This window comes from Haliotis cracherodii, unplaced genomic scaffold (assembly GCF_022045235.1).
Source record: "Haliotis cracherodii isolate W230 unplaced genomic scaffold, xgHalCrac1.p SCAF_4, whole genome shotgun sequence".
Taxonomy (NCBI): Eukaryota; Metazoa; Mollusca; class Gastropoda; order Lepetellida; family Haliotidae; genus Haliotis; species Haliotis cracherodii.
Window position 1 is genome coordinate 18290107 of NW_027266297.1, and position 10634 is coordinate 18300740.

Here is a 10634-nt window from a genome sequence, read left to right on the forward strand (position 1 = left end):
ATTTTGCTTGACGTTTTACAATCTCAGAAACGAACCAGGTTCAATTTCTGTCAAAACATTTGATTTTTCAACTTTGTACACCACTATCCCACATGACAAATTTGAGAAAATACTTCCTTGATCAATGGGGCTTTTGTCACAAAACATGGTGACCACAGTTACAGTTACAGGTCAATTTGTCAAAAATGAAAGCAAATGTCATCTGAAGTGACTTCCTTACTGATAACATCTTTGTAAAAAGCAGGCATCCCTATGGGCACCAATTGTGCTCCCCATCTTGCAGATATGTTTCTTTTTGCATATGAATCGTAATTTATGCTCAGATTGGCAAAGTCAAAACAAGGTGACTTGGCCAAGAAGTTGAACTTAAGCTTCAGGTATATCGTGGATATGATATCGTTTAATAACCATTGATTTACCCACCTAAATAAAGGAGATCAGTGAGACCGCTTCATCTGTTTCATATTTAGATATGTGCATAAAGATTCAAAGACTGTATGACAAGACGGATTACTTCAACTACTCAATAGTCAACTTTCCCTTTATGTCGAGCAATTTCCTGCACCTCAAGCCCTGGGTATCTACATTTCACATTCCGATGCAATTCCCTATTTTGACTTGTACCATTTGCTCTCGTGTTTTTTCAGCTGAACAATTGACTTCCCGGTGCATGTGAGTGTGATGGGCGCCACCGGTGTGGCAGTATAGCTCACTTTTTAGCGAACACCTGGTATCATTACTATTTGATAGTGATTCATAAAGACATGCTTAAGGTCGCTGCAGCCAAGACTGGGGCGACTGTGGCTAATTGGACATTTTAAAAAAACGTTTAATTCAGAGTTTGCTTTGATAGTTAGATATTGCCCACGTCATGCCTACATTATGGAACGTGTCTCTTGCGCCTCTGTCGACATAAAAGTTGACCAGTTTCCAACCAATCAGTATAACAAATGTATCTGTATTTCTTCACGTGTTTGTGACGGGTGCCACCGCTGGGGCAGGAGACGCCCACCTACTCGTGAACACCTGTGTATCATCACTATTTGATAATGATTCATAAACATATGCTCATGACATCGTCGGCATCGTACAATCGACTCTGCTTTCGGCAGAGATTTCTTATAATTGTTGAAAGGGTTTTGTCGCTTTTATTTATTATTATCACATTAAGGCACGCGATCATGTAATATAGTCATACATGACACAATGTCAATGTTTCACTTCTTTCGCTTTATTTAAAAAAAACTCAAATTGAATTGCCTGATAAGACCTATTACATGAAAAAATCCATAAAAGTCTGGGAAATAATATGTATGTCTTAAAGCTGTGACAGAAACATATTATCGAACAAAACTCCAAGCCTAGTACCTCCGCACCACCATTAAATGGTAGGTCATTGTATTTAAATGTTGTTTTGTGTCACAGACCGGTAGCTTAACACCTACTGCACCTGTCTAATATCTGTAGAAATACTATAAGTAGGTACTCCGACATGTCTTTTGTATATCAATACAAATCCAGACATAAGAAAGAAATTATCCTTTCGATTGTCACTTGAATGAAAAACTATTTCTGTTTCACAAGCGTTTGTTATCCCTGCGCTTACTGAGGGCTGAGTTCAGAGATGCTACAACAATCATAGGTGATTCAGTGCCTCTTACTGCAATTTTGACCTTACTGCGGGCGGCTCTCGTCATCCATCCAACGTGACAGGCAAATTAGCCAGACAATCAACTACACCTGCCTTATCAACTTTTAGTCTAGACGAACGCAGATGGTTTTGAAGTGGGTGGGCACATTTACAAGACCAGAGCCCTCTGTCGTGAACTACATAGCTGTAATTTACTACATACAGAATCTCCCACAGAGAAAAAGAAGAATTTATCATCAGGTACATGTGTTCAAGAGGGCATGTCTAAGTAGTTCTAAATGGTTGCATGCATAAATATTTGAACCCGCTTCTTTTGTTTGGAGATAAATGCTTAGAAAGGTCGAATTAATAAAACTGAATAATCGTGCGTTGCATAACAAAAAAGAAAACTCACGCAGCTTTAAGCAGTATCTCACTTATATTACGATGTGTTATCTTACTCTTACACACACCCCCCCCCCCCCCCCCCCCCCCCTCCAAATTGTTATTGCTATTTGAAGAAATATCATGGTTAACGTTTCACAATCCAGTTGATTACTATTGGTAATTACATGTATGGAGAGAGCGTTCAAATATTATTTCTCGAACATGATGAAAATGGCAACTATGTAAGTAGGGAGATGAGAAAACAGAGAATGTTTTATTTGCCATATATTTTTTCTTGCGTGAAGACAAAAAGTAGTCAGGGCATAAAGACTCTTCAATGGCATGTTATTCAACTACGTTTTCACTAAATATCAAGACAATTATTGTGTACATGTATATGTGACCAACCACGAGACGAGGGACCTTCTGGTTGACATTTTGACTTCTTATTATATTATTAAAGTATAGTATCCCAGGACCACAAAAATACAATTCATAACCTTAAATTCATATTTAATACAGAGATACATGGCATCAAACATTTGAATTCATTTTCTGCAAGTTCCCGTCTGAGTAATTGAAAGTGGACATGTTTGCTGAAATCTTTTGAAACTTTTGTTACGAACTAACAAGAGAGAAATAAGATATTTTTTACAGTCCGCACACACGGCGATTTATACGGGATAAAAAAAAAAGCACAATTACATCCTTGCACCAATAAAGTCCCTTTTCCCGCCCAAATGAGATACAAGGCCTTCAACCAAGTCGCCAGGCCTAACCACCCGATCCATTTAGATGCGTCTCCCCACAAGCATATGTTGCTGGAGACCGATATTTTTACCCGGAATCCCTAGGAAATCCCTTTTGACTATAAACACTTGTCATGCCAAGACAGAAAAACACATGCTGATGGATCAAAAACTTACATTTCGATATGAAATCGAAATAATATTTTACGAATACTAGAAGGGACGCTCTGAAATGTTTAAATAATCAAGAACTTGAATCAAGAAATACATAAACCATCACGAAATAAAATATATCAAATTAATGCGTGTGTGTGTGTGTGTGTGTGTGTGTGTGTGTGTGTGTGTGTGTGTGTGTGTGTGTGTGTGTGTGTGTGTGTGTGTGTGTGTGTGTGTGTGTGTGTGTGTGTGAGAACAGAGAGCACTAAGACAAGACTTTTTGGTTTCGCGTATACGGTATTGAAACTTTTATTTGGCATTCCATTACCAATATACCAACGGCTAAGAGTAAAATCAATTGTTTTGCACACATAAGAATAATAGTAATGCATATTTATAACGCGCCTGATCCAGATCCAAAAAATGGGAGTGAAAACACAACAAATGATGACTTTCAGTACTGGTGATCACGGTTCGCCATGAACTCATCAGATTGCTTGCATAAAAGCAGACAAAGAACAAGCCTAGACAAATGTCTAGTTCAGGTAATGGGGAGTAAATAGGTGAGCTTTCAGTCTGGACTTGAAGATGTTGATATTGTCAGCTGGTCTGTTGTTTGCAGGCAGCTTGTTCCATAAAGCTGAGGCAGTGTGAACAAAATATCTGTAGCCCAAAGTCTTGAGTCTGTAATTGGGAACTGCGAGGATCTGTTAGTTCTGTGATGGCATTTCACGCCCTGGATCATATGATGATACAAGTTCTGTTAAGTAGGACGGCGCAGATTCATGAAGACACTTGGATGTCAGGCTCAATAACTTGAACTCAATCCTGGCTTTGACTGATAGCCAGTGAAGATCTATGTGCATACGTCTTAACGAGCGGCGGTAATTTGGACCTTTTGCACCTTGTCAATGAGCCTCTGAGGGAGTCGTGACATGATGATGTAGCAGGAGTCAAGCCTCGAACTGACAAGGGACCGGATATGCGAGTGGGCAGCGTCGGCAGTGATGAGATGTCTGATGTTTCCTATTTCTCGAAGATGGAAATAGCATGTCCTGCAGGGATTACCAACATGTGCTTCTGGATAATGGAGAATCCATGTAGACACCAAGATCTTTCACACTGTTGACTAACTGAATGCGTGTTTCAGCTATGGTGATTGTGTTTCTGTTGACTTTTGAGAGCTGATGTTTTGTTCCAGTCACAATGGCTTCAGTCTTGTCATCCTATTGTCAACCTATTGTCAACCTATTGACTGACATCCAACACTTGATTTCTCTGGTACACACAGGTGTTTGTGTGAAGGATGCATCACACTGGCCAGCATAGAAACTATCCATGAGCTGGGTGTAATCTGTATATACATGGTGTAGGGTATTGTGTTGACTGTTGATGTCTGCGACCCTATGTTTGTAGAGAACAAATAGGACCGGACTGAACCATGTGGTACTCCGTGATTTAAGGTTACTTTCTCAATCATTGCAGACTGATTTCTGCCTTGAAGATATAATGCAAACTACTTCAACGATGACCCACTTATCCATATAGCTCAGTAAGTCTTGCCAGGATGATATCATGATGTATTGTATCCTGCCAAAATGGTGGCATACGTCACAAACACATGCAAATGCAAGTCAACTGTTCTATAAAAAAAAAAAACACGAGTAAATGGTACAAGTCAAGATGGGGAATTGCATCTGGCTTCACTTTTGTCACTGATACGTCAAATTTGGAAAGGTCCACCACATAAAACTTTTGAAAGATTTACTGGGGCCTTGAATCTTGACCAAACAACCTCTGAGCAAGAGTCGTATGGCGCTCTTTGAAATCTTGGTAGTGAGAGCATGCTCGATTGTACCTGAAAATTTCAAAATGTGAAATGTAGACACCAAAGGCTTGAGCTACCAGAATATTGCTCGACATAGAGGGAACATTGTCTGTTGGATAGTTGAAGTAATTCCTGGAATTTGTGGAGAGTGTTTTGTCACTCTGAAATCTGTATGCATAGATCTAAATATGAAACAGATGAAGCTGGTCTCTTTGGTCTTCTTTATTTCTAGCTCAGGTGGGTAAACCAGTGGAAGGGAATGGGTTATTTGATAGATATTGAACGATATCAGATCATCGATATACCTGAAGCTAAAATTAAATTTCTGGGCCAAGTAAACTTGTTTGACTTGCCAATCCGAACAGCAATTCTGATTCATGTGCATAAACAAACAGATCAACAAGAAGGGGAGCTCAATTGGTGCCCTTGGGGCTTCCTTCTTCTTGCCTAAATGTCTAAATTGCTTTCTCAGTATATTACAGATGGTATTTTCAACTTGATCATCCCAGTATCACTAGTTCATCATTTGACTTATAAAGGCCGCCTTACCCGGAGTTGTGCACAGTCATTATTTTGCTGTGATGTTCACACTTATATTGATTTAATTGAGGCGACGGAACGTTTGGTTCTGTTTGCTTTATTCAATTTCGGTCTCAATGCAGCGTACATGGGTTGGGCCAAGAAATATGCAAATGCTGCATTGAGCGGAAAGTAATTACGCGCTATTTGTACACAAGGTAATAAACGAAGTTTTGAAAAACAAACCTTTTAATCTTGGACCAACGTCTAATGCTAGACGGAAGGTGATCAATATATGGGTGAATCGAAAGGAACATCAAGATCCCAATAAAGCTGGCATTGGAACAGTCTACTGCGGGCAAGGAAAAGAAAAAGGATATATGAGGTCAGTTTGGGACATAAGTAGCCGAGAGGAGAACAAATATATTTTATTACATCGAAAAGCATATAATATTTGTCACTTTTCTCCCTCTGGCAGAAGAATGTTTTTTATAAAGATAACGCTAAATGTTTACATCATTCTCACAGGCACAGAACCAGCATAAAACATCTAGACTAATCCTCCGTTCCCTGACTTGTATGGTCCCGCCTCTGAGAGGAATGCTTGTAGTGCAGTGACATTATGCAGGTCGTCTTTTTGTTTTGTTTTGTTTGATGTAAAACGCCGCTCTCACTTTTTATTCCAGTTATATGGCGGCCCTCTGTAAATAATCGAGTCTGGACGCAACAACCCAGTTATTGACATCATGACCAGAGAATGCAGAGAATGCAGAGAATGAGATCATGAGCATCAAATTAGCGAGCCAGACCATCCAAACCCGTTAGTCGCCTCTTACGACAAGCATAGGTTGCTGAAGATATATTCCAACTCGGATCTTCACAGGTATGTGAGTAATCTAGTTAATGGGATTCGGAAACGCAGGAGTATATGAGTACATGTTATGACATAATAGCCCAAATTGGCCCAAACCATGCTCTCACATTACCTTTCCTTATACAAAGCTTAGAATCCATTAACAATAACGCTCCTACAGTCCCAATTCTAATTTATCAACGACCTTCACAAACGTCGTCGTTGCCATGTGTATATGCTACCGTCATTGAAGACGAACGAGAAGTTTTGTTTAGTGTTTAACGTCGCAATCAGTAAATCACTTTTAATACCCCTTAAAATCGCAAAATCTTATGGGTACTATTTCAATATAAAACAAGCAGACAAAGTCATCGATATCCCTAGGGGAAGCCTGATTCGCGTGGAAAGAGAGATTAATATAGTAGACGCATTAACACATCAAACGGAGGTAAACAGGAATGTCTGACCTGGGCATAAAATGGAAAATGTCAACACATAACCATATGTATCATTTGCACGCAATGGTGCCTTATGGGTCAATGGTTTCTTGACTGATGGTGATTAAGGGCATGTGCTACTGTTTGTATCTTATCGGAGGTTATTTAAGCCAGTGAACTCATTCAATATCGTTGGGTGTTTGTTCAAAAAGCATATGAATGAATACTTTTCAGGCCCGAGTTGAAGAGAATATGTTCCAACCCACAGCTTGTTAGTTTAACAACTTACGTAAATCTAATTAAAAGCAAAACTCGACTCTTTAGTGACGGGAAATCTTCCATGGAATATTAATCTTTGAGACTAACATAGAAGATACTTTCACTGAAATTGGTTTTGTATTATTCAATATGCAGGGATTATTGAAAATGAGTGCACTTACCTCGTTGGGATAATGTTTGTCCAATGATATTAGTATAGTTTTCAATGTCCTTCTTCTTCATAATAGGACACCGGAGGTCGACGGTGTGGGACGTTGTTTATAATGATAACAATTATTGTTTTCTTTCTGGTTAGGACTCGATTATTTAAGGTCTCTGTCATAAAACTTGATTAATGCCGAGCAAATAGACATCTCTCCATCACAGTTAAGGCCATAACCCGTGTTGACGATACCAATGCAATTTTGAAGAGTGTATGTAAGCATGACCTCATTTATTGTTTAATCCAAGAACTTGGAATAGGTTACATATCAAATAACGCCAAAATGTGAGACAAATATGTCAACTGAGGAAGAATTGAGCCAAAAACCACGCGTCACTACTGTTAACGTTTGGCTTGACATTCTTAAAACATGTCCATTCCTCTTTTGTTTTCGATTCCAAAACTCCATACAAATTAGTACAAAGAGAAAGTTATTGCAGGCCTCAGTAATCCTTGATTCAATTAAGGAAGGACGAAAATTCTCAGAAAGTGTGTTGATGCTCAAAAAGGATTTGGGTGATTATTGGCAAATCTCAGAAATAAATACATAATTCTGTCCAAACATTTGATTTCTCCACCCTGAACACCACCATCCCACGCGATAAACTTGAGTGGTAACTTCATTCTTTGATCCACTGAGGTATTTGTCACGAAACATGACCATAGATTTAGTTTCATCATTATCTTCAAAGGTTCAAGACAAAAAAGTCAAACTGAAAGCAAATGGCATCTGAAGTCGCCAAGCTCATGCGTGCATGCTGAAGTTGCACACTTACTTTGACATGCTTTATGTACACACGTATGAGTTCCCTTTGCAACCGTAGTTTGCAGTGAGCATGTGCGTTATCTGGAGTGTTCCGTCTGTCGTCTGTCTGTACATCAACTTTCGACTTCTCGTATAAATGAATGAGCCACGAGGGTGGAATATCAGAATGGGTGGGGTTTTCTTAGAAATTGTAAAAAACTCAAATTGTTAGATAAGTCACAATGACTATTTCAAAGAAGCTGCAAGCTCCAAGAATCTGAAACTTTAATACGACACGTAGGAAGCAACACAATGCGATTCAGATTTCCTCATGCTAATAGATTAACTAAATACTTAAATAATAATGAATTCTAATACTTAAATTATAATACGTAACATGTTTTCAATAAATCGGTAAGTTCAACTTCTCCACAACATCTTTTAGAATCTTTATTATCTAAGAACCCACAATGATTAGAACAACTGTAAAGGGGGCGCTGAGACCCTGAGATGATGTATTGTAAAAGCCAAAACTCTTTTGTGTGTTAAATGAGAAAACACCTCCAGGAGGAGCTTGACACAAAGTACATTTGGCAGCCGGTCCTAGCACTTCATCTTTCTCAGTCGATGGAGATGAACGCTGTATATTATCAACACTTAACGGAGGGTATGTAGGCATCATTGCGAGAGTTATGCTCCATTGAAATGTTGGCGTGTATGTGCCTACGCGATAATTTGCGATTCACTGTTTAAATTAATCTAGGTGTGTAGTGGTTCTGACAATATTGGTTCCGAACTATTTTACTTGGGGGTTAGCTGAAAGAAAGACCTTCACCTAATTGGTATCAGCTATCCCGTTTTACATGAAAATGTCGGAATTATAAAATGCAAGGACAGCATGGCGTCCATTTCGCCTGACCTTTGACCTCGAAGATTTCAGGGGGCGGATAATCGAATAAATATTACATTTGAGGATAATATTTGTCTTCGATAAGCTACCTTGTTACCATAATGAACACAGACGTAGTCTTTTGTCTGATACATTTTAGTGATATCCATTGAGGCCACTTTTGACAAGTTGTGTTTGATGTTTTACGGTGTCCGTAATATTCCAGCTATGTAGCGACGACCGCGAAGTAAACGAGTCAGGGCCATAAATTCTCGGCCGCAACTTATAACTCTCCCTTTTAACTCTTTTGGAATTACACCGGTCCTCTTTAACTTCTCATAGTTTAGAGGACGGTGGTAGGGCCGGGAGGACATGGTTGAAAGGACGGTGGTAGAGCCTGGAGAGGACATTGTTCAGAGGACGATGGTAGAGCCGGAAGGACATTGTTGAGAGGATGTTGAGAGGACGGTGGTAGAGCCGGGAGGACATTGTTGAGAGAACAGTGGTAGAGCCGGGAGAGGACATTGTTGAGAGGACGGTGGTAGAGCCGGGAGGACATTGTTGAGAGAACGGTGGTAGAGCCGGGAGAGGACATTGTTAAGAGAACGGTGGAAGAGCCGGGAGGACATTGTTGGGAGGACGGTGGTAGAGCCGGAAGGACATTGTTGAGAGGACGGTGGTATAGCCGGGGGTACATTGTTTAGAGAACAGTGGTAGAGCCGGGAGAGGACATTGTTGAGAGGACGGTGGTATAGCCGGGAGGACATTGTTGAGAGAACAGTGGTAGAGCCGGGAGAGGACATTGTTGAGAGGACGGTGGTATAGCCGGGAGGACATTGTTGAGAGAACGGTCGTAGAGCCGGGAGAAGACATTGTTGAGAGAACGGTGGTAGAGCCGGGAGAGGACATTGTTGAGAGGACGGTGGTAGAGCCGGAAGAACATTGTTGAGAGGATGTTGAGAGGACGGTGGTAGAGCCGGGAGGACATTGTTGAGAGAACAGTGGTAGAGCCGGGAGAGGACATTGTTGAGAGGACGGTGGTAGAGCCGGGAGAGGACATTGTTGAGAGAACAGTGGTAGAACCGGGAGAGGACATTGTTAAGAGAACGGTGGTAGAGCCGGGAGGACATTGTTGAGAGGATGTTGAGAGGACGGTGGTAGAGCCGGGAGGACATTGTTGAGAGAACAGTGGTAGAGCCGGGAGAGAACATTGTTGAGAGGACGGTGGTAGAGCCGGGAGGACATTGTTGAGAGAACAGTGGTAGAGCCGGGAGAGGACATTGTTGACAGGACGGTGGTAGAGCCGGGAGGACATTGTTTAGAGAACCGTGGTAGAGCCGGGAGAGGACATTGTTGGGAGGACGGTGGTAGAGCCGGAAGGACATTGCTGAGAGGACGGTGGTAGAGCCGGGAGGACATTGTTGAGAGGACGGTGGTATAGCCGGGAGGACATTGTTTAGAGAACAGTGGTAGAGCCGGAAGAGGATATTGTTGAGAGGACGGTGGTAGAGCCGGGAGAGGACATTGTTGAGAGGACGGTGGTAGAGCCGGGAGGACATTGTTTAGAGAACAGTGGTAGAGCCGGGAGATGACATTGTTTAGAGAACAGTGGTAGAGCCGGGAGATGACATTATTGCTACCTTCCCAACACGCTAATAGTTAAGTTTAGCCAGGTAGACGTTGCGTCCAGTAATTCAAGGAAATATTCCAAATATACATCCAAATGCCAACCCAGTTTTAGTGTTGAAGAGATTCCAATCACAAGAGGGAAGATTGTGTTGAGGGGTATGCTGGGTTTGATGCCGCCAGCCGTCATGTGTATGCAATAGCATGTCAATATCGTCTCCATTTCCAATTTACATAAAGCCTTTAAAAATGTGAGAGGTGTTTCTGTCATTGCAGTTTGCCATACATCCGACCTTATTAAATACATAACAGGTCCTAGACATAGTTTGCCCAA